General features: G+C 41.4%; 2 long non-coding RNA genes across 2 annotated transcripts in view; one reads left to right on the plus strand and one right to left on the minus strand.

The window, feature by feature from the left end:
• The window catches only part of LOC130355373 (uncharacterized), a 45,223-nt gene extending 26,556 nt beyond the window's left edge, over positions 1 to 18,667 (minus strand). The window contains exon 1 of the long non-coding RNA XR_008888491.1: positions 18,572 to 18,667. This is a non-coding gene — a long non-coding RNA (uncharacterized LOC130355373). The remainder of the gene's footprint in view (positions 1 to 18,571) is intronic.
• The window catches only part of LOC130355371 (uncharacterized), a 330,001-nt gene that overhangs the window by 228,599 nt on the left and 77,024 nt on the right, over positions 1 to 24,378 (plus strand). The gene's annotated exons all lie outside the window — the stretch shown is intronic.

Genomic DNA, 24,378 nt, shown 5'->3' on the forward strand with positions numbered 1-24,378 from the left:
CCCCCACCGATCACATCTCAACTTGTTATTCATCCATAGAATGGGGGATAATATGCTGAAGTCCCCTTTTAATGTCAAAATCTAGTGCGGCCTTGTCTCCCTTGTTGTTCTGCACATACCATATACTATAGAATTTTGTTTAAGGCCATCCTTGCCCTTTATAATTTCTGTAGTTGTATTAAATGCCTTTTCCCCCCATTAAGGCTGCTTTCACACTGTGAAATAGTTCCGTTTAGGAACTTCCGCCAGAAGTTCCGTCACTATATCGGCGAAACCCGGCCGTTACAATGCATGCAGTAATTTTTCCGCCACGATGTCCCGTCACTATATAACGCCCGTAATGAATTACGGGCATATGCGGGTGCAAACGGGCAGTTACAAAACCCCATAGGCTGCAATGCAATTTAGTCACGGCTGTTAATGGTTTTGTAACGGCCGGGTTTCGCCGATATAGTGACGGAACTTCTGGCGGAAGTTCCTAAACGGAACTATTTCACAGTGTGAAAGCAGCCTTACTTAATACCTCCTAATGGTGAAGGAGGAAGCGAAGATGAGCTCTAGCACATCTGACGGCACATTGGAAATATTTTCCTTATTACCGCACATGTGTGGCGTAATTTACCATGCTATAAAAGACATGTTGTCCGTAGTACAAGGGATCCAGCTCTGGAAGGCTCTTGTAATGTACGAGGCAGCTGTGCTTAAAGACTGTGAAAGTTAATATGGCACAATTGCCTGGTGACTGTTTTCTTTCTCCTGCACCATGCGACATGCAGTTTCTATATCATTCTAATATAGAAATAGCCTTCTAACTATGGATGGACCGATTATCTGATTGGCCCATATTCAAGATTTTTTACGTTATCGGTATCTGCATCTAACCTTGCCAATAATGTGTCCAGCGCGTGCGCCCCCGATACTTGCTGCTGTGCGGCCCCGCTCCGCTGTACTGTTCTCCCGATCGTATCATGACGTCTTATGGAGTAGCATGTGACACACACGTCAATCCTCCTCCCCTGCGCCCAGCGTAACGCTACGGAGGAAGCAGAGTGACGTGTATGTCACATGCTCCTCCATAGGACGCCATGATACGATCGAGAGAACGGGACAGCGGAGCGGCAACACCCAAGCACAGCCGCAGGTGAGCTGTCTACAAGAGGAGGAGGGGGGCCTGCTGTCTACAAGGGGATGGGGGCCTGCTGTCTACAAGGGGATGGGGGCCTGCTGTCTACAAGGGGATGGGGCCTGCTGTCTACAAGGGGGGAATATCGGTAGAAGTTATCAGCTATCGGCCTGAAAGTTCACAGGTAATCGGTATCTGCTCTAAAAAATCTATTTCGGTCGATCCCTACTGCAAACTGTACACCTCCTGATGTTGCAAAATGACAACTCTCAGCATGCAGAGAGTTGTTGTTTTGCAATTTGAACACTTCTGTAATACAGTATAAGGAATATTTAAAAAGTATCTGTCACCAAATAAAACTTTTAATATAGTGTTCCTTGTGTAATTAGCAGACACTTTCCCATTCACTTGCTTTTAAAATGATCAACATAAATACAGTCATGGCCATAAATGTTGGCACCCCTGAGATTTTTCTAGAAAATGAATTATTTCTCACAGAAAAGGATTGCAGTAACACATGTTTTGCTATACATATGTTTATTCCCTTTGTGTGTATTGGAACTAAACCAAAAAAGGAGGGGAAAAAGCAAAAAGCAAATTGGACATAATGTCACTCCAAACTCCAAAAATGGGATGGATAAAATTATTTGCACCCTTAACTTAATATTAGGTTGCACACCCTTTGGAATAAATAACTGAAATCAGTCGCTTCCTATAACCATCGATAAGTTTATTACACCTCTCAGCCGGAATGTTGGACCACTCTTCCTTTGCAAACTGCTCCAGGTCTCTATTATTGGAAGGGCGCCTTTTCCCAACAGCAATTTTAAGATCTCTCCACAGGTGTTCAATGAAATTTAGATCTGGACTCATTGTTGGCCATATCAGAACTCTCCAGCGCTTTGTTGCCATTCATTTCTGGGTGCTTTTTGACGTAAGTTTGGGGTCATTGTCCTACTGGAAGACCCAAGATCTCAGACACAAACCCAGCTTTCTGACACTGGGCTGTACAGTGCGACCCAAAGTCAGTTAGTAATCCTCAGATTTCATGATGCCTTGTACACATTCAAGGCACCCAGTGCCAGAGGCAGCAAAACAACCCCAAAACATCATTGAACCTCCACCATATTTCACTGTAGGTACTGTGTTCTTTTCTTTGTAGGCCTCATTCTGTTTTCAGTAAACAGTAGAATGATGTGCTTTACCAAAAAGCTCTCTCTTGGTCTCATCTGTCCACAAGACGTTTTTCCAGAAGGATTTTGGCTTAGTCAAGTTCATTTTTGCAAAATGTGGTCTTGCTTTTTTGTCTGTGTCAGCAGTGGGGCCCTCCTGGGTCTCCTGCCATAACGTTCCATTTCATTTAAATGTTGACGGATAGTTTGTGCTGACACTGATGCTCCCTGAGCCTCCAGGACAGCTTGACTATCTTTGGAACTTGTTTGGGGCTGCTTATCCACCATCCTTACTATCCTGTGTTGACATCTTTCATCAATTTTTCTCTTGTGGCCACGCCCAGGGAGATTAGCTATAGTGCCATTGGTTGCAAACTTCTTGAAAATTGTGTGCACTGTGGACAAAGGCAGCAAATCTAGATCTCTGGGGATTAACTTGTAACCTTGAGATTGTTGATATTTTTCCACAATTTTGGTTCTGAAGTCCTCAGACAGTTCTCTTCTATTTCTGTTGTCCATGCTTAGTGTGGCACACACAGACACACAATGCAAAGACTAAGTGAACTTCTCTCCTTATTGTCTGCTTTCAGGTGTAATTTTTATATTGCCCACACCTGTTACTTGCCCCAGGTGAGTTTAAAGGAGCATCACATGCTTGACACAATCTTATTTTTCCACAATTTTAAAAGGGTGGCAATAATTTTGTCCGGTCCATTTTTGGAGTTTGTTGTGACATTATGTCCAATTAGCTTTTTTTCCTCCCATTATTGGTTTAGTTCCAATACGCACAATGGGAAAAAACATGTGTATAGCAAAACATGTTACTGCAATCCTTTTCTGTGAGAAATACTTAATTTTCTAGAAAAATTTCTGGGGTGCCAACATATATGGCCATGACTGTATGTTTAAAATGTAATAGAAGAAACGGCCTCTAGATGCCTCTGTTGTGCTCCCTGCCACAATTAATACAGTGAGTTTGGTCTCCTCCCGTCCTGGCAGGAGACCAAACTCAGGAAGTGCTGCTCTGCGCATAGTCTCACTGAAAGCTGCGCATAGTCTCACTGAAAGCTGCGCATAGTCTCACTGAAAGCTGCGCATAGTCTCACTGAAAGCTGCGCATAGTCTCGCGGAAAGCTGCGCATAGTCTCGCGGAAAGCTGCGCATAGTCTCGCGGAAAGCTGCACGGAGCCTCGCGGAAAGCTGCACGGAGCCTCGCGGAAAGCTGCACGGAGCCTCGCGGAAAGCTGCACGGAGCTTGAGGTCTTCTATTTATCACTGCACAGAAACCATGTGAGAACAGAAGTGGTCCCCCAGCAGGCTTCAGTGATGTCATGCCTGCTGGGAAAGGCCCACTTTCTCCTGGTGGGTGATTGCACTATGTGAGCAAGAAGAACGGTAAGATGCACAGCTTTTTACAACTCTGAAATTTGGGAGTAGTGGTACGTGTAGTTAGGGGACTTAGCATGAGTTAGTTTAGAAAAGTGTATTTGGTGACAGGTACTTTTTAAACATGCAGACTTTACATCAGTGTGATAAGCTGCAGTTTTACTAGTTTTACCTATGCAGCATATAGTTTATTAAGCGGGGATTCCTTACAGATTTGTATATTTTTGATTTTCATCCCAAATTAATTTCAAGATTGAAGGAGTTGTAGTACAGGCGCTATGTTCACACTGCCATACAACTTTCAGGAAGGATTAGAGGATTTTATTACTTCACATTTCTTCTTGTGCCTTTGAAATACAGTTGGTTTGGGCATTTTTCAGCCTTAATGTGACAAGTACACACTGCTGTTTTGCCAAATGCATTACGCATAGTTCATGCGAAACATTGGAGGCTTAGGGCAAAATGAAAGCCCGTTACTCTGATAGAACATTGATTTATAGAGGGAGCTCTTGGAGTTGGAAATATTTACTTTCCCCGTTCTGTCTGGAAAACAATCACGTGCATAAATATTCAGTTTCCTAGAAAAATAAAAATGAGCTTTAGCAGCCTTCTTCTCTCCGGAACGGTCTCCAGACATTAGTGTATGGTGGAAGGCAGGTTATTTTCTTGGATCAGCCTTTTTCTTTTTGCCTTTTTATTTTATTTTATTTTTTTATATAATAATCTTGGCTTTATTTTATGCTTCTTTGGCAAAAAAAATTATACTTATGGGATTTAACCTCCAAGCCACACACCTAATTTATTTTGATGGTTTCCAGATGCACATTTTTTTTTCTATAACTTACTGTATTACTCTCTGTAATTGAAAAAAAACTTTAATATGTAGCAGCACCTGTGTACAGGTCAAAGCACTCTAATTCTCAAGTGTAATATGCAAGCAATGTCTTGGCTCACCTCGTGAACTGAGATGACATGTGGCCTGTGTATGAAATTGGTGAAAAAATGATCACACTGACTTTTCTAGAGAATGTTGAACTATACGTGTGTGTGTGTATACCATTGCGTCTTGCCACAGGGGGGTGTAAAAACTCTTCCCCAGCTGCATCATCAAAAGGTCTTCAGAGGCTAAGTTAGAGGTGTGTTAAACAGAGAAGCAGGTTGGTCATTTTGACTAATTGTCCGTCATCTAGACCACTGTGACCAAGATGTTTGGTGTTGGCAGCAGTTATGTGAGGACATACAGGGAACAGGCCTAGGGCTGCCCAAACAGACCACTAGTAGAAAGGATTGTTTGATCCACCGATAAGCATGAGCAGCTTTAAAAGTTTCCTTGCCCACTATCCAGACTCGGGTAAATCCTTCATTACACTCTCCTGTTTATGTCCGGACCATTTCCAGATGCTTAGCAGAAGGAAACTTGTTGTTCTGGTCCCCGCTAGTTGTCCTTCTATTGACTCCCAGGGACCGTTGCTTTCATTTTCACTGGTGTCTAAAGTGAGAAACCTGGACTGCTATGGACTTGAACTGTATTGTCTTTAGCACCCAATCCAGGTTCTGTTGCGATTCAACAAGTGGTGTTTGAGTGTGGAGACCTTGTGATGAATGCTTTAATCCTGCCCTTGCTGTGGAAGGACACGTTGCCCCAGTTGCTTTTTTGATCTCAGGAGCCATCACCTAAGACACCTAAGACAGTCGGTCACCTATAGTAGTGATATGAAGGACATCAACAGCTCAGTGATATGTACACAACATCCTGTTGCTTCTCCTGGCTTCCAGCTGGCATTATTCAGAAGGCTAATGCTCTTCCATAGATAGCATGGGTTTCCGAGAAATTTCTTTTTGGCCAGATAAATCTTCTAGTAGACTGTCATGTAGATTTCCTAATTTTTAAGGTATATGCCAGGCAAAACAAAAGAACAATGCATTGTCCCCAGGCCTACCTAAGTAGAAAAAGTGGCCATTAGAGGTGTAATGTCGTTGACTAGATTATTTATGATGTCTTTCCTATTAATGACTTAATACAGAACATTTTTGGATTTGTCTTTTCTCCCTTTTGTCACATAAGTTGCGTTATTCAGTTCTGTATCTGTTTACAGGACTTACATTTCCTGTTTTCTGCTTTTAGGCAGCATTTAATTTAAGCACTAGATACCTCATAATACATAATAAATAGTCATCCATATGTAAAGTTATGGCCGTAAATGTTTGCACCCCTGAAGTTTTTCAAGAAAATTAAGTATTTCTCACAGAAAAGGATTGCAGTAACACATGTTTTGCCATACACATGTTTATTCCCTTTGTGTGTATTGGAACTAAACCAAAAAAGGGAGGGAAAAAAAATTGGCTGGACAAAATTATTGGCACCCTTAATATTTGGTTGCACACCCTTTGGAAAAAATAACTTAAATCAGTTGCTTCCTATAATCATCAATAAGCTTCTTACACCTCTCAACCGGAATGTTGGACTACTCTTCCTTTGCAAACTGCTCCAGGACTCTCTTATTGGAAGGGAGCCTTTTGCCAACAGCAATTTTAAGATCTCTACACATGTGTTTAATGGGATTTAGATCTGGATTCATTGCTGGGCACTTCAGAACTCTATAGCGCTTTGTTGCTATCCATTTCTGGGTGCTTTTTGACATATGTTTGGGGTCATTGTCATGCTGGAAGACCCAAGATCACGGACGCAACCCAGCTTTGGGCTGTACAGTGCGACCAAAAATCCGTTAGTAATCCTAAGATTTCATGATGCCTTGCACACATTCGAGGCACCCAGTGCCAGAGGCAGCAAAACAACCCCATAAACATCATTGAACCTCCACCATATTTCCCTGTACTGTGTTCTTTTCTTTGTAGGCCTCATTCTGTTTTCAGTAAACAGTAGAATAATGTGCTTTACCAAAAAGCTCTATCTTGGTCTCATCTGCCCACAAGATGGTTTCCCAGAAGGATTTTGGCTTACTCAAGTTCATTTTGGCAAAATGTAGTCTTGCTTTTGTATGTCTCTGTGTCAGCAGTGGGGTCCTCCTGGGTCTCCTGCCATAGCGGTTCATTTCATTTAAATGTTGACGGATAGTTTGCACTGACACTGATGCTCCCTGAGCCTGCAGGACAGCTTGAATATCTTTGGAATTTGTTTGGGGCTGCTTATCCACCGTCCGTACTATCCTGCGTAGACACCTTTTTCATCAATTTTCCTCTTTCGTCCACGCCCAGGTAGATTAGCTACAGTGCCATGGGTTGCAAACTTCTTGATAATGTTGCACACTGTGGACAAAGGCAAATCTAGATCTCTGGAGATGGACTTGTAACCTTGAGATTGTTGATATTTTTACACAATTTTGGTTCCCAAATCCTCAGACAGTTCTCTTCTCCTCTTTCTGTTGTCCATGCTTAGTGTGGCACACACAGACACACAATGCAAAGACTAAGTGAACTTTTCTCCTTTTTATCTGCTTTCAGGTGTGATTTTTATATTGCCCACACCTGTTACTTGTCCCAGGTGAGTTTAAAGGAGCATCACATGCTTGACACAATCTTATTTTTCCACATTTTTGAAAGGGTGCCAATAGTTTTGTCCAGCCCATTTTTGGAGTTTGGTGTGACATTATGTTCAATTAGCTTTTTTTTCCTCCCTTTTTTGGTTTAGTTCCAATACACACAAAGGGAATAAACATGTGTATAGCAAAACATGTTACTGCAATCCTTTTTGGTGAGAAATACTTCATTTTCTAAAACAATTTCAGGGGTGGCAACATTTTATGGCCATGACTGTAAAACACTATATAAAAATAGAGTGCATAGTGACAATCTGCACGTGAAGATTGCTTATTTTACTTTTCAGAGGCCTCTTGATAAAATAAAAAAGTAATCTGGTTGCTATGGACAACTGGTCAGCTTTTCCTCTGTACAGGTTTTTGTGAATCTCTCGCGTCATGTTCGTGTTACAGAACATCTTGTACATGGTTAGACATGCTGACCTAAAACAGGCGAAGGACAAACAGCTGCCGCGTGTTTAAAAAAATGGCTCAGAAAGGTGTAGAAGAAGAAAATAAATGCTGCAATGCATTGGCCCTGTTTTAAATCAAAGTCCCCTTTGGCTAGGACCATATCATAACATATTTCCATTGGTTACTCAAGTATACTTCAGGGTAAGTGCTTTTGGACTCCTCATTGGTCTTTCATTCTATTCTTTTTTTGTGCAGTATTTCTTTACACCTTGGGTCCATACTATTATTGCCTTTTATAGCGCTTCCTTGTACGATGTCCCATTGCTGTAGTTTTTTTTATCTTGCTATATTTTGTCAGTTTAGTCTGTGATACCAGTGTTATTCTCTTTACCACCTGCACATTTTCCAGCGGTGTACCTTGTGCCTTTACTTTTTAAAGGAGATTTCCGGTACGGACTATTCCTATTCCATCCTGCCCATGCTGCAAAAAAAAGAAAAAAAACTTACCTTCCTACATTCCCCCAGAGCACCGCAACAGCTGATTGGACGGCCTGGCTTTCTCCTTCCTACTTCCCTTAGCCTGGAACATCACACGGCGCTTCAGCCTATCACCGGCCGCAGCAATGTCCCGGCTCGGGCAGTGATATGCTGAAGCGCCGTGTGAAATCCCAAGCTAAGGGAAGTAGGAAGTAGACAGCCCGGCTGACCAATCAGCTGTTTTTAAGTTGCGGGTGCCGTATCCGGCTGGGGGAGGGGCAAACCGGGCTCTCCCGTACCCCAGCCGGACCAGCGCTGAAATCCATTTACTTTAATGAGTCAACCGGAGTCAAACGGTGACTCTGGTCTGCTCATTTTTGACTCTTATGCGGTTTCCTGACCTGACCTAAAACCGTAGTATACTATGGTTTTAGGTCCGGTCACAAAACCGGATATGGGTCAATAATGAGCCGACCGGAGTCACAGTTTGACTCTGGTCGGCTCATTAAAGTAAATCGATTTCAGTACCAGTCTGGCTGGGGTATGGGAGAGCCCAGTTTGCCCCTCCCACTGCTGGATCCGGCACCCGTAACGTAAAAACGAGGTATGAATGCAGCCTAAGTCATGTTTTTATGATATGCTTTTCAATATAGTGTTTTGTATTTCTGCTGTTGTGCAATTTTTTGGAGGTTGCATTCTCAAGTATACTAATAAAAAGTTAATTGGCAAGGATCCTGATACATTTGTATATGAAGACTCGGAGTGGTGTCACATGGACTCTTTTAGCCGTGTTTTCTCGTGGGATAATTCAGGGATAATTTTGTCTCAATTTTGTCTCAGACTTCTTGCTCTGGAATGTATCTTCAGCACAAGACGAGCCTTGACCAGAAAAAATGTTAGTGAAATTGTTGGGCAGAAAATAAATTACTATTTTTATAATTTAGTGTTGCTTGTTTTGTTCAACGATCAAGCTAAATACTAAATTGTCATTTTTAGGCTATGTTCACACCATATTTGGTTTGACATATTTTTTAGAAGGGACACATAATTTGTCTGAGACAAGCAGGATGGTCATTCTAGCTAATTGCCTGCCATCTAGACCAAGCTGTTAGGTGTTGGAAGCAGTGGCTAAGGGCACATGCAGTCATGGCCATAAATGTTGGCACCCCTGAAATTTTTCTAGAAAATGAATTATTTCTCACAGAAAAGGATTGCAGTAACACATGTTTTGCTATACATATATTTATTCCCTTTTGTTTTTATTGGAACTAAACCAACAAATGGAGGAAAAAAAGCTAATCGGACATAATGTCACAACCAAACTCTAAAATGGACTGGACAAAATTATTGGCACCCTTTCAAAATTGTGGAAAAATAATATTGTTTTAAGCATGTGATGCTCCTTTAAATTCACCTGGGGCAAGTAACAGGTGTGGACAATATAAAATTGACACCTGAAAGCAGATAAAAAGGAGAGAAGTTCACATAGTCTTTGCATTGTGTGTCGGAGTGTGCCACACTAAGCATGGAAAACAGAGGAGAAGAGAACTGTCTGAGGACTTGGGAACCAAAATTGTGGAAAAATACCAACAATCTCAAGGTTACAAGTCCCTCTCCAGAGACCTAGATCTCCACAGTGCGCAACATTATCAAGAAAATTGCAATCCATGACACTGTAGCTAATCTCCCAGGGAGTGGACGGAAGAGAAAAATTGATGAAAGGTGTCAACGCAGGATAATCTGGATGGTGGGTAAGCAACCCCAAACAAGTTCCAAAGATATTCAAGCTGTCCTGCAGGCTCAGGGAGCATCAGTGTCAGCGCAAACTATCTGTCGACATTTAAATGAAATGAAACACTATGGCAGGAGACCCAGGAGGACCCCACTACTGACACAGAGACATAAAAAAGCAAGACTAAATTTTGCCAAAATGAACTTGAGTAAGCCAAAGTCCTCCTGGGAAAAAGTCTTGTGGACAGATGAGACCAAGATAGAGCTTTCTGGTAAAGCAGATCATTCTACTGTTTACCGAAAACGGAATGAGGCCTGCAAAGAAAAGAACACCGTACCTAAAGTGTAAAATGGTGGAGGTTCAGTGATGATTTGGGGTTGCTTTGCTGCCTCTTGCAGTGGGTTCCTTGAATGTGTGCAAGGCATCATGAAATCTGAGGATTACCAACGGAGCTGGGTTTGCATCCGAGATCTTGGGTCTTCCAGCAGGACAATGACCCCAAACATACGACAAAAAGCACCCAGAAATGGATGGCAACAAAGCGCTGGAGAGTTCTGAAGTGGCCAATGAGTCCAGATCTAAATCCCATTGAACACCTGTGGAGAGATCTTAAAATTGTTGTTGGGAAAAGGCGGCCTTTCAATATGAGAGACCTGGAGCAGTTTGCAAAGGAAAAGTGGTCCAACATTCCGGCTGAGAGGTGTAAGAAGCTTATTGATGGTTATAGGAAGCGACTGATTTCAGTTATTTTTTTCAAAGGGTGTGCAACCTAATATTAAGTTAAGGATGGCAATAATTTTGTCCAGACCATTTTTGGAGTTTTGTGTGACCATTATGTACAATTTGCTTTTTTTTCCACCCTTTTTTGGTTTAGTTCCAATACACACAAAGGGAATAAACATGAGTATAGCAAAACATATGTTACTTCAATCCTTTTCTGTGAGAAATACTAAATTTTCTTGAAAATTTTCACGGGTGCCAACATTTACGGCCATGACTGTACATACTAAGAACAGGCCCAGACAGACCACCAGTAGAGTATTGTTGGAACCACTGACAAACATGAGCAGCTCCCATAGCTTCCTTGTCCACCATCCAGACACAATCATTACAAACTCCTGTCTATGTCAATTTCCAGGCACTTGGCAGAAGGAGATTTGGTGTCACAATGCCCATTATGTGTCCTGACATTGACAACCAGGGACTGTTGTTTTTGTTTGCAGTGGTGTCTTAAAAGAGAAGCCTTTTCATGGTGTATGTGGAGGGAGAGCTCCTGGCACACATGCAGCCATAGACCCTCGTTCAGCCAATGTAGGCTAGAAGAGCATTCTTCCATTATGTTTTTTTTTTCTATATATGAATATGGAGCAGAACATACTTTACAGTGGGCCACTGTGTTTATCGGTTTTTTTTGTACATTGAAGGGGTTATCCAGGAAAAAACTTTTTTTTATATATCAACTGGCTCCAGAAAGTTAAAGGGGTACCCCGGCGCTAAGACATCTTATCCCCTACCCAAAGGATAGGGGATAAGATGCCTGACTGCGGGGGTTCCACTGCTGGGGACCCCCCGTGATCTTCCACGCCGCACCCCGTTAGAATAAGCCCCCGGAGCGTACTAGCGATCACAGGGACGGATCATAGTGACGTCATGGCTCCGCCCCCGTGTGATGTCACGGCTCCACCCCCTCAATGCAAGCGTATGGAGGGGGTGTGACAGCTGTCACACCCCCTCCATAGGCTTGCATTGAGGGGGCGGAGCGTGACATCACACGGGGCGGAGCCGTGACGTCACTATGCTCCATCCCTGTGATCGCTAGTAATCCGACCCGGAGCGAGCACGCTCCAGGGGCTGATTCTAACGGGGTGCGGCGTGGAAGATCACGGGGGTCCCTTTGGATAGGGGATAAGATTTCTTAGCGCCGGAGTACCCATTTAAACAGATTTGTGAATTACTTCTGTTAAAAAATCTTAATCCTTTCAGTACTTATGAGCTGCTGAAGTTGAGTTGTTCTTTTCTGTCTAAGTGCTCTCTGATGTCTGATGTCTCGGGAGCTGTCCCAGAGTAGAAGAAAATTCCTATAGCAAACCCATTCTGCTCAGTGCAGTTCCTGAGACAAGCAGAGATGTCAGCAGAGAGCACTGTTTCCAGACAGATAAGAACAACTCAACTTCAGCAGCTCATAATTATTGGAAGGATCAAGATTTTTTTTAATAGAAGTCATTTACAAATCTGTTTAACTTTCTGGAGCAAGTTGATCTAAAAAAATAGTTTTTCCTGGAATACCCCTTTAAAGCCAATGGCCAACATATGTCTCTGTATTTTTAAACAGTGGCGTACATTGAGGTATATATTGCACATTATTCATGTGTAGAAGAAATGCAATGTTTTTAAAGATCATGGGCATTGTATTAGTGCTGTGGTCTCAAACTGTGGCCATCCAGATGTTGCTAAACTTTAACTCCCAGCATGCTGGGAGTTGAAGTTTTGCAACATCTGGAGGATCCAGTTTGAGACCACTGTTCTAGTGGCTGATATTCAGTAGCCACTAAAGGGATGCAGAGTTGGCAATGAACACATAGGATGCGTTCACACTGCGGAATCTCTGCTCTCAGAATTTCACAAGCGGAGAATTCCATCCGGCGACCGCCTCCGCAAGGTAAAACACTTCGGCGCTAGGACCGCGCGGCACTGCGCCATCACCATTGACTGCTATGCAGTGCTCACGGACTTCCGCGCAAAGAATGAACATGTTAATTCTTTGCACGGAACAATTTCAGCGGCGGAATTTTCCGCCGCTGAAATAACTCGGTGTGAACGGGTCTCACGGAAGATCCATTCACACTGAGGATAATGTTCACAGCGCGTAATTCTGCTCATGGAATTCCGCAGGAATTACACACTATGAATGTACCCATACAGAAACGGTTTGGAGGGGGCAAGGGCAGATGCAGTAGGGGATATAGCTGTTAGCATTGGATTTACGGATCTCATGAATGTCTTTTAATCCTTGTGTTTTCCTACAGTGTATAAATTGCCTGAAGAATTTTTCTTTTCCACAAAACTTAGACTTTTAACCTGTTTTTGTACATATGTCATTTCTTATTATAACCCTATGAAGGCAACCTCTTTTGCTTTCATTCATGCAGCATGGGTGAGACCTCTGCAGTGTGTAGACTGAGCCTGAGGGGCATCAATCGCAGTAAGAAGACCTTCTTTAGTCAATGTAGATAGACCTGTGGCATTGCTGGAACCTGCTATTAAACTTGATGTTCCCTGCATTTGTAATGTGTACTGAAGCCATGGTGCACATTAAAAGGTTGATCTCCGGGGTGGTAATTTCCATTTTCTAGAATTTAGCGGCTAATGGGTCTGGTACAGGATTAAAATATCAATTTGTATAAGCTTCCGTAATAACGTTCTGGCTGTATTAGAAGTTGTGCACAGAGGTATTAGAAGGCACATTTTTATTCTGGGGCATTTATAAAATTGTCATAACACAATATTCTAAGGCCTTGTTTATAGGGATCGACCGATTATCGGTTTGGCCGATATGATCGGCCGATATTCACGATTTTTGACAATTACCTTGCCGATATGCCGATAATGCCCCTCCCCCGGCCTGAGACTGCCGCTGCCCCATTGCCTCCTCCATCACCGGTTTTATAATTACCTGTTCCCGGGGTCCGCGCTAATTCTGGCTCCTGCGGCGTCCTGCGCTTCTGCTGTGCGCTGCGCAATGATGAGTGACGTCCTCAACGCAACATCACAGTCAGTGCGCATAGTGACTGTTCAGGACGCCGCCGGAGCCAGAGGTAGCGCGGACCCCGGGAACAGGTAATTATAAAACCGGGGATGGGGGAAGCAATGGGGCAATGGCGGTGGTTAGACTAGGGAGGACCCCAGGACAGGCAGGGGAGAGAAGCGGGTGACGTTCTCTGACCCTGCAAAAGCCGCTGCAGTTCATTCATTTAGAGCGCCGCTTTAAATCATTGATCTGCAGCGGGTTCTGTGGGGCTGGGTGGGGGGAAATAGCCGATAACTTATACCGGAATATCGGTATAAGTTATCGGCTAACAGCCTCAAAGTTAAGATATTATCGGTATCTGTCAATCCCTACTTGTTTTCACGTTTGGCAATTGTCCTGAATTTTGACGCCATTTTATGCAGAATTCTGTCAGATCCAATGACAGGCTGCATTCCAATACACATGAATGAGTTGTATGCCTATAAACCTGCGTGAATTGTTGTCAATACATCCAAAAAAATAAAAATTAATTAATATAAGTAGTATGCTTTTTTTCCCAGATTCTGAACAGAACAAATAAGGAATAAACACAGTTAAAGGGGCTATCCTTGCAGAATTACAAGCGTAAGCCTTTAATTCTTCCTCAGATTGTCTAATAAATATTTGGAAAGTGTTGCGAATTCTGTTGGTGCTATATAAATTTAAATTATTATTAATATTATTAATGAATATATGTTTGCTATGGGTAAGTGTGAACATACCCTTAGTCCCACTTTAGCCCCCATCCCTAATCTGATCTTTTCCTATGAAAAAGAAACATTATCTTAATCATTATAGCCTAAATAGCAAATGTTTAAAGCAAATGAGGGATTCTGATAACCTCCTGGAAGATAGATATAGGCAGCTTCTTCAAAGAACAGCTTTGGGAAAGTCTTTTCTAATCTCACAGGACTGAAAAAGTCATTTTCCCAGGACAAAACACAGACGTTATGGTCATGTGTAAAGAACTTAATTCTGTAAAGAGGGGCCTGTCATCTTTCCTGACATGTCTAATTTAGTGAATACACATGAGAAGTAGGAGGACTGGCACCACACATAGCCCACTTGATGCAGGGGTGAGCGGCATGTACAGTAGGAGTAGGCAATGTTCTTCCGTGGTGCTTAGTGTACAACAGAGAATCCAATGTAGTATTAACAAGTAAGGATCGATGCACTCACCAATGGATATGACTTTCTTTGTTATCCCTAGAGCTATGACGCAGTGGGGTTGAGATTCAAAACAGCGGTCTCTTGATCTGCTGTATCCCACAATTGAGATGGCTAATATAGAAAGTTGTACCCATTGGTTAGTGCTGCGGTCCTTTAATTTAGTAAATACCTGTATTCTTTTTTTTTTTTTTTTTTCCCCAGAAACACCACCACACCCTTCCATGGGTTCTTTCTGGTATTTCAGCTTATCTCCATAGAAGTCAATTTGGCTGAGCTGCAATACCACACTGTGTACAGGTGTGGCACTATATTTTGGAAGAAATCAGCTATGTTTTTGTTATTCTTTTATGCCCCTTGTATTATATTGCCATAATAAATTTATGATGAAGAGTAGAAGATATTGGGGGTGATTTATACAAACCCATCCAGAGGAAAAGTTGCTGAGTTCCCCATAGCAACCAATCAGATTGCTTCTTTCATTTTGCAGAGGCCTTTTCAAAAAAGGAAAGAAGCGATATGATTGGTTGCTATGGGCAACTCGGCACCTTTTTCTCTGGATGGGTTTGTATAAATCTCCCCCATTGCCTAGTGGCAGTTCTGTCCTTTGAGGACAAGGGAAAGGTTTTAGTATTTTTGATGTTGGAATGTGGTAAAATGCCCTTCTGCTTCACAATGGCGTTCTTATAACCTGTCTAAATGTATCGTATAAATGCCCCTTGTGTTCTGTAACTGCGATATACGCGTGAGTTTGATTTACCAAAGAATACAGCATGCTGACAAATCTTTACCCTTGCAGTATCCCTGAGGTCACATGTTAGGCTGGGTTCACACCACGTTTTTCAAATACGGTTACCGTATACGGTTTTCCGCTAAAAATCGTATGGCAAAAACCGTATGCAACCTTATACAACCGTATGACTCCAAATTAAAACGTATACAGTTTCTCCCCGTACGGTTCTATCCGTTTGCATCAGTTTTTGCCAACGGTTTTGCTATTTTGTTGGAATTAGTTTTCCAGCAATTTAATAAAGTTACTATTGTTCTATTGAAATTCCAATCTGCGCATGTGTCAACTCCAAAAACGGATTAGAAAAACCGTGTGCAACCGTATTCTGAAATTCTGTGTACGGTTCTCATAGACAACAATGTTAAAAGAACCGCATACGGTTTTCCAACCGGAGGCAAAAACGTGGTCGACAGCGTTTTTGCCTACGGTTGAAAAATCGGCAAAACCGTATCCGAGGCAAAACGGATGCAACCGTACACAACATTTGGAATACGGTTTACAATGCATTCTCTATGCATACGGTTTCGGATACGGTCGTATACATTGTTTTTGCGGAAAACTGTATACGGTTACCGTATTTGAAAAACGTGGTGTGAAACCAGCCTTACTTTGCACATTTTATCAAGTGAACTGTCTAGAAATTGAGGAAATTATTTAAGTGGCAACATCCACCGAGCAGCGAGAGAGCTTTGTGATGAAAGAATTATATTTAAATAGTTGGTAGAGCTCGAGCTGCTGGGCTTTATCCACAGAGAAGCACACTGGTTGGGACTCGCTGTTCCGGAGATAAAGGCCTGAAATCCTTTTGTAAAGAGGCTTCATACTGGACTTCTTAGAAAACCATTGGTGTTCTCTATTCACTCACAATTTTGTATGCGTGTTTGCGATGTGCATTGGGGAATTTCATAGCATTTATGGTAAATGGGGGAGATTTATCAAAACCTGTGCAGAGGAAAACTTGCCCAGTTGCCCATAGCAACCAATCAGCTTGCTGCTTTCATTTTTATGAAGGCCTGTGAAAAATGAAAGAAGCGAGCTGATTGGTTGTTATGGGCAACTGGGCAAGTTTTCCTCTGCACAGGTTTTGATAAATCTCCCCCAATGTGTCCACAGGCTTTATCACCTGATGATGGCCATAATAGTGTTATTTTGGCCTCTGATTGGGAAGGTTACCTTGGGGTTTATGTTTATTTGCGATGTGGAATAGAGCTAACTGCTGCACTATTCCATTAGAACGGTATAAACTAAAAAAACAAAGTACAGTGGTCCCTCAAGTTACAATATTAATCTGTGACGACCGTTGTATGTTGAGACCATTGTATGTTGAAACCAGAACTCGATGGAAAGCTGGTAATTGGTTCTGAAGCCACCAACATGTCATCCAAAAATAGGAACAAGAGAGAATTAAACAAAAATAAGTAGATAATATAGATAAAGCAAGCCCTTGCATATAAAAGTAAGAAAGATCTGCTGGGAGCTGTAAATCACTGTCTATGTCAGTGTTTGCCAAGCAGGGTGCCTCCAGCTGTTGCAAAACTACAACTCCCAGCATGCCCGGACAGCCTTCGGCTGTCCGGGCATGCTGGGAGTTGTAGTTTTGCAACAGCTGGAGGCACCCTCTTTGGACAGAGGTGTCAGCAGACATGGACAGATGTGTCAGCATAGATCACTGTGGTCAGACAGAAAGGAAATAAAAAAGAAAAGAACTTCCTCTGTAGTATACAGTAGCTGATAAGTACTGGAAGGATTAAGATTTTTAAATAGAAGTAATTTACAAATCTGTTTAACTTTCTGGCATCAGTTGATTTAAAGAAAAATGTTTTCCAGCGGAGTACCCCTTTAAAGCAGACCTGTCGCCAGAAAACACTTTTGGAATGTCGTTGACAAGTTTACATCCCACTGGGTATCAGTCCTGAGACATGCTGTGATCGTGAGTTAAAAGCCGGAGAAGTGTGCGGCAACGCACTTCACTCCCCACCCTGGAAATCGGCAGTTATACGGCCGGTACAAAGTCACTAACGTTAGAAAAATCCCATTATAGTCTATGGGATTTTTCTAATAGCCATTTTAACCCGTTATCTTTTGTGACGGGCGAATGAACGGGCGATAGTAACGGGAGAATTAGTCCATGCACTATCGCCCGTCACTAAATAACGGCCGTTATTAATAACTGGGGATAACTGGTTAAATTGGCTATTAGAAAAATCCCATAGAAAATCCCATTATAGTCTAACGGCCGTTAGTAACTTTGTACTGGCCGTATAACTGCCGATTTCCAGGCTTTTTATCACGGGCGTTCATAACGGAAGTTATTTTGCAGTGTGAAAGCAGCCTTACATTCTCCAAATATAATAAACATGGTTAAGGTATATGGAACATTTTTATTTTATATTAATACAGTGTAAATGTGTTATCCATTGTTGTTGTTTCATTTTTCTACATTTGCAAACTTGCATGGTAATTCCTCTGGGTACCATAATGGTGGCTGTGTTGTTTGTTACCCAACTTTCTCTTAGGCTCTCTTCACACTTGCATTTAATGGGACCCACTGGGCTTTAGTATTTTTGGCAGCAAGAATAGCAAATCTGTTAAAGTCAATATAATATGTCTGGACACATGAGTATGTGAAAATGGATGCCTCTTAGCTGTCATGAGTCTGCTATGAACTGGAAACACAATAGTAGTGTGAACAGAGCATAACAAACCTCTAAGCAGATATTTTGACTGAAGAATATAACTTTATTTATTGACAAATGTCCTTTAGTTGTATTTACTAGTTATGTTAACTTTTAGCATGAAGCCAAACAAATGAAATTAAAGGGGTATTCCAGCCAAAGACATCTTTTCCCCTATCCAAAGGACCCGCATTCCCTGATCAGACCTCTTATATGCTATCATTTGGATAGGGGATAAGATGTCTTTGGCCAGAATACCCCTTTAAGATGTTTTATTCATATTGCCACCTGTCCATAACTTCAAACACCTACCGATGTAGTCTGCTTTTACAATAATTTGTGAATGAGGGGGCCATGGGGACGGTAATGTCCATGCGGTCCTATCGCCAACTGATGCCGTCGGCACTGGCTGCACTTGGAATCTGTAGACGGAATTTATCCGTCTGGAGATTCCGTAGTGTGAACTTGGCCTAAGGGGTATTATTGAAAAGTGAAAGTGTTTAGGAACCACAGCAAATCAGCCACCATGTTGAGACCATGTAAAGTGAGAGAGGGATCACGGAGTACTGAGGTGCTGCTTTGCTGATGTCATGTTGGCGTTAAAAGCAGGACCAAAAGTGGGCACCAAAAACTTCCTGGCATAGGTTTCCATACGGCATAACCTTCCTTGCACCACATACATTGGTACTATCACTTATCCTCGATCAGTGGCCTGTGTAAAAGGTCCTTTAGCTCTTCTTACATCAGATTAGTGTACGGAGCTAGGTAGACTTTCTGGAATGCTATTTTTGTGTAAGAACACTGAACTTTTGCCACAGAAGATCGCCACGACATGAACAGTCTCCTGAAGTTTTTACTGCTTTGTTTTAAGCTTCTTCTGCACAAGCTTTTTATTTGTACTAATGTTTAAAGGTTACCTCCAGAAATGTCAGTCTTCCAAACAAAATAATTGTGTTGATATGAGAAGCTATGCAGCATTACTTTGTCTTACAAAAGATCATTCTGTAAAGTTCAGCGTGGAAAAAGTATGAAAATTTCTAAACAATTGCGGACAATTGTGGATCCTATGTAGATTAGATGTTTTCCCAGAAGAAAGCGCTGCTAATGGAAAGCAAAATATAGGTGTAAAAGTGAAATGAGAAGTATGGTATGATGTAACAACCATGTTTATTCAAAAAGTAAACTTTATCAGGTTTATATACTCATGCATACTTCTATATATAAAGAAAGCTACAGTGTAGATTAACTATGCGTTTCCTGGCACACTTTGGTGCCTGCCTAATTTTTGAGTATCATTCTTAGAACTGATCTATTCCTATGTTATTCCTCCTTGAAATGTTTAAATAAATTAACAAGTAGACACTTTGTAAATAGTTTCCCTCCAGGTCCAACAAAGCAAAATGAACTCTGTAAATGGAGGAGTGGTTTTGGCAAAGGGGTGTGGCCAAAATAAAAAATAAAAAAAACTTATTTTTGTAGTAACCCAACTAATAGTTTTAAGTAAGCCAACTAATAGTGGGTTTAAACGTAGACTAGACAGTCTTCCAATATGCCAGGTATATCAATCAGATTCACCTAGATAAATCTGGATGAAGACTCTCTGTAGAAGTTTGCACTCTCTAAGGATTAGGCCTCATTCACATCACACTTGGGACAAACAGCAGCCAGATCGGGCAGGAGAATTAGAAAACCAGCTGCTGCTATATCTCTGCCGGACCCATGCCAAACTCCATTAATTTCAATGATCGGGATGGAATGAATGGGGTATGCACAGGTCATGACCACACTTCTGCCAATGTTTCCCAACCAGTGTACTTCCAGCTGAACCACAACTCCTAGTCTGCTGGGAGTTGTAGTTTTGCAACAGCAGTAGGGACGTTGGTTGGGAGACAGTGCTATATGGAGTCACAGTACTGTTTTTGATGGCCATGAGTAATAACTATAGTAAGCGTTGTTGATGCCCCCTCATTTCCTTGCTGTAGGGTGTATTTTGTGCTTAGTTTTATCTTTGGAGGCACACAGTGTTTTGTCTCGTTATTCTGTGTAGGCTATTGTCAGTGACAAAACTGTTCAGTGCTGTTTTTCATATCTTATCCTTATGCTTACAAATCCCTTATCAAGTGTTTGAGTGATCCATCATAATTTCCTTCATGAATCATGACTCCATCATTGTTTACCAGCAGAAGTGAGATGACTCGCATGATGAATAGTATAATGGCATGTCATATGAATTGATGGTATTGATGGGCGCTGCAAGAACAAGCGTGAAACACCTTTTTTCTTGTTCATTTTGTGTGTTAATTTTAGTGCCTACAGAAGAGTAATCCTACTTCAGCCACCCTCCTGTCATAGACATATCCATCTTCTCATGGTCAGAGCAATATCTTAATATTGCACCATTTCCGGCATAGTCATCTCTTTTCCCTCTGTTTGATACAAATCAAAATAAAACAGTGTAGTTAACATCAAAGGCTGAAACATTTATGGCCTTTTCCGCTCACCCACGAATGTTATCTCATTTTTCTTTTCCTAAAACAACCAATGGATATCTTTCAGTCATAATTAATTGTATTATACACAGCTTGAATATTTGCTTTCAAACTATTTTTTTGTAAATTGAATACTTTTACCTTAAAGGGGTACTCCGGTGAAAACCTTTTTTTCTTTTAAATCAGCTGGTGGCAGAAAGTTAAACATATTTGTAAATTACTTCTATTAAAAAATCTTAATCCTTCCTGTACTTATTAGCTGCTGAATACTACAGAGGAAATTCTTTTCTTTTTTGAATGCTCTCTGATGGCATCACGAGCACAGTTCTCTCTGCTGACGTTATTATAATAATAATAACGCTTTATTTATTGTTGTCCTTAGTGGGATATGAACCCAAGTCCCCAGCACTGAAAGGCAGCAGTGCTAACCACTGAGCCACCATGCTGCCCTTAGCATACATCTGCTATGCATGGTTGCTAAAATGGACAGAGATGTCAGCAGAGAGCACTGTGCTCGTGATGTCATCAGTGTTCCAAAAAGAAAGGAATTTTCTCTGTAGCATTCAGCAGCTAATAAGTACTGGAATGATTAAGATTTTTTAATAGAAGTAATTTACAAATATGTTTAACTTTCTGCCACCAGTTGATTTAAAAGAAAAAAGGTTTTTACCGGAGTACCCCTTTAAATCTCCTTGAGTTCCCAAAGGTATACAGACTTTTCCTGACACTCCAAATAAACTGACTGTATTAGTCACTACTTCATCTATAAAGTGTTATTTTTATGTGATTTGGGTATCATTGTGACATTTTTTTCTCATCCTGTAAAAAACATTAACTCACCTTCCTCCATTCCCCTGTTGTGCTGCTATAGCTCTTCGGTCCTCTGATCTTGTCTCCTTCCTTTTTCTGTCACACTGCAGTCAGCGTATCCCCGGCTGCAGCGATGTCCCACCTCGGCCGGTTATAGGCTGAGCTCATTGTCATGTAAGGAGCCTGTGCAGAAGGAAGAAGGCAGGGCCCAAGCTCCTTACATGACACTGCGCTCAGCCTATCACCGGCCAAGGTGGGACATAACTGTGTCCGGCAGTACGCTTACTGCAGTGTGACAATCCGTGCACATGGAAGAAGGAGACAAGACCGAAGAGCTATAGCGGGGCAACAGGGGGATGGAGGAAGGTGAGTTAATGCTTGTTTTGTTTTGTTTTTGCAGCCCAGGCACAATAGGATGAAACTTTTTTTTTCACAATAGTGCTTATTTTATATATCATAAATGGCAGCCATTTATGACATATCATAATAATAAAATTGTAAGGTCACAGGATTCAAGGAAACTTCAGATAAAGATTTATGGCATATAGCCAGAATGTATTGATTGGTGGGGGTACCATCCTTTTGGACCGTCACTTTTTGGGAGAATGGGATCCAAGCCGAACAGACAAATGTACAGATGTGCTCAAAAGTTTGCATACCCTGGCAGAAAATATGACATTTTGGCATTAATTGAAAAAATAGTTATGAGCAGGCTAGATACTGAGCTATGGGGAGCAGAAAAGAACTGTCAAAAGAATGGGGTAACAAGGTAATGTAACTTTCTAAAGATTGAAAAGGGTATAAAAATATATTTAAAGCCTTAAAAATGCTAGTGAGCACTGTTCATTCGGAAAATTCTGCAATCTCTTGATACCAAGCCAGGCTCAGGTAGACCAAGATTATTCGGAATACAAAGAGAAACCCACAGGTAACCTCATGAGAAACACAGGCTGCTCTGGAAAAAGATTCTGTGGTTGTTTCAAGGAGCACAATACAAGAATTATTGGCCAAATATTTGCTACATTTTGTTCAGTTGCCAGAAAGAAGCCTCTGGTGGCTTCTGAAAAGGGTGCCAAAGTAGCCGTCACAGTCTCCTGACCTTAATATCATCAAGCCCTTCTGAGATCTCGAATGTGAGATTTATGCAAGTTGACTAAAGACTTTAAATGACCTGGAGGGCTTGACTACCCCTTTAAATGGATATCTATGGCCACTATGCTCCTCTTTTCTATAACAAATCTTTACTATTATACTGTATGCATTAACTTCCCAGACTCTTATTCATAGTAATATAACTGTCTATTTTGCTATACCATGCATGTCTATGAATAGAAAATCACTAATCACTACAAGAGGCAGTTATTCCCTAGAAGTGGCAATTCCATGGTGTATCCTAAAATTGTCCATTTTGCATATTTCTGCCTGGGTTCAGCGAGTGTGAAACAAAGCTCAGCCGTAGTAGCCAGGGCGCGCAAATATATATGCAGCACTTGATAAATCCAAGCACAGCAATTTGCATCAAGACATCAATATGTGGAAATTGTGTTTCACTGGGGATACACATCCTGCTGCAAAATCCGTCTCAAAGCATTTATCCAGACCTGAAAAGTGAATGTATTGAGTGTTGTGGAGTGGAATGTATCTTACCCCAGGATAATCATTTTCATCATGATTAGAGGTGTAATGCTTTGTCTTCTCATGTTTGGATGAATTGGAAAGGAACAGAATGAAAAACTGACACATTTTATTTTATTTTTAATCTGCTTGCGCCCCCTCCCCCTCCCCAGGTATTGATCTGGAGCAGTTGCATGTCAAGCAGTGCAGGGAAGAGATCTTGCGGCTCCTCTTTGTACACCAATTAGGCTGCCATAATTTCCATGTTGGCTTTCTTACTGATATAGAAGCTTTCCCTGGTTAGCTGGGATATTCTCATCCGGCATTAGCGCAGTAATATAATGATTTATTAAGGTGGTGGAAGAAATATTGATTTCACTAATAGCTTCAGCCTTGGCATATAATGCTTTACATTTTACTTAGCTTAAAGGGACACATGCTTTATCTGTGCTCTAGCATGCTGCTGGCCATGAATATTTAGATTGCTGGAAAGGATTAGTATTCTCTGTAGTGCTCGGAGATACCGAAGTCATGCACTGATTTACTAGGTAGAGAGCAGTCATAATATTACACTACAAAATTGCTGTCCTCTGCTGTGATCCATTAAAGGCAGTGCTGCTATTTACTTCTTTCCAAAATGAAGCCGTTTGTCATATATGTATATATATTATATAGAAGGTATCTTTTATTTTATATATCGTAAATAATCTTTATTGAAATAACAGCACATTTCTCTTTTTATGAATACGCAATGTGTTGTGTCCTGGTTAAAGGGAACTTGTCACATTAATGATTCAGTCTAATCTTCAGACCTCATGTTATAGAACAGGGGGGGCTGAGCAGGTTGATATATAGTTTTGTGGGAAGGTTCCAGAATGACTTAGGATTTATTCATGTGAATCTCTGCTTGTTCTGGGATAAATAGTCAAGTGGGCGGGCCTAATCAGCAATTGGCAGCTATCTGTGTGTGCATATAGAGAGAGCTTTACTTAGTAGGATAGCCCACCTGACCAACAATTTCAAGTGGGCACTGAATTTTGCAAAAACTTTTTTTATATAATGTAAATAATAATATAGGTATATTTGTAATATGCATTGATTATTAAATGTGTAAATTTTGGGAGAAAAAAATACTCCAAATTTCTTACCACCAGCAGTTCCTCCACTTTCCAGAACACTGCCCTGCAGCTATTGTCTCTGCATCTC

This window comes from Hyla sarda, chromosome 2, assembly GCF_029499605.1.
Source record: "Hyla sarda isolate aHylSar1 chromosome 2, aHylSar1.hap1, whole genome shotgun sequence".
Classification (NCBI taxonomy): domain Eukaryota; kingdom Metazoa; phylum Chordata; class Amphibia; order Anura; family Hylidae; genus Hyla; species Hyla sarda.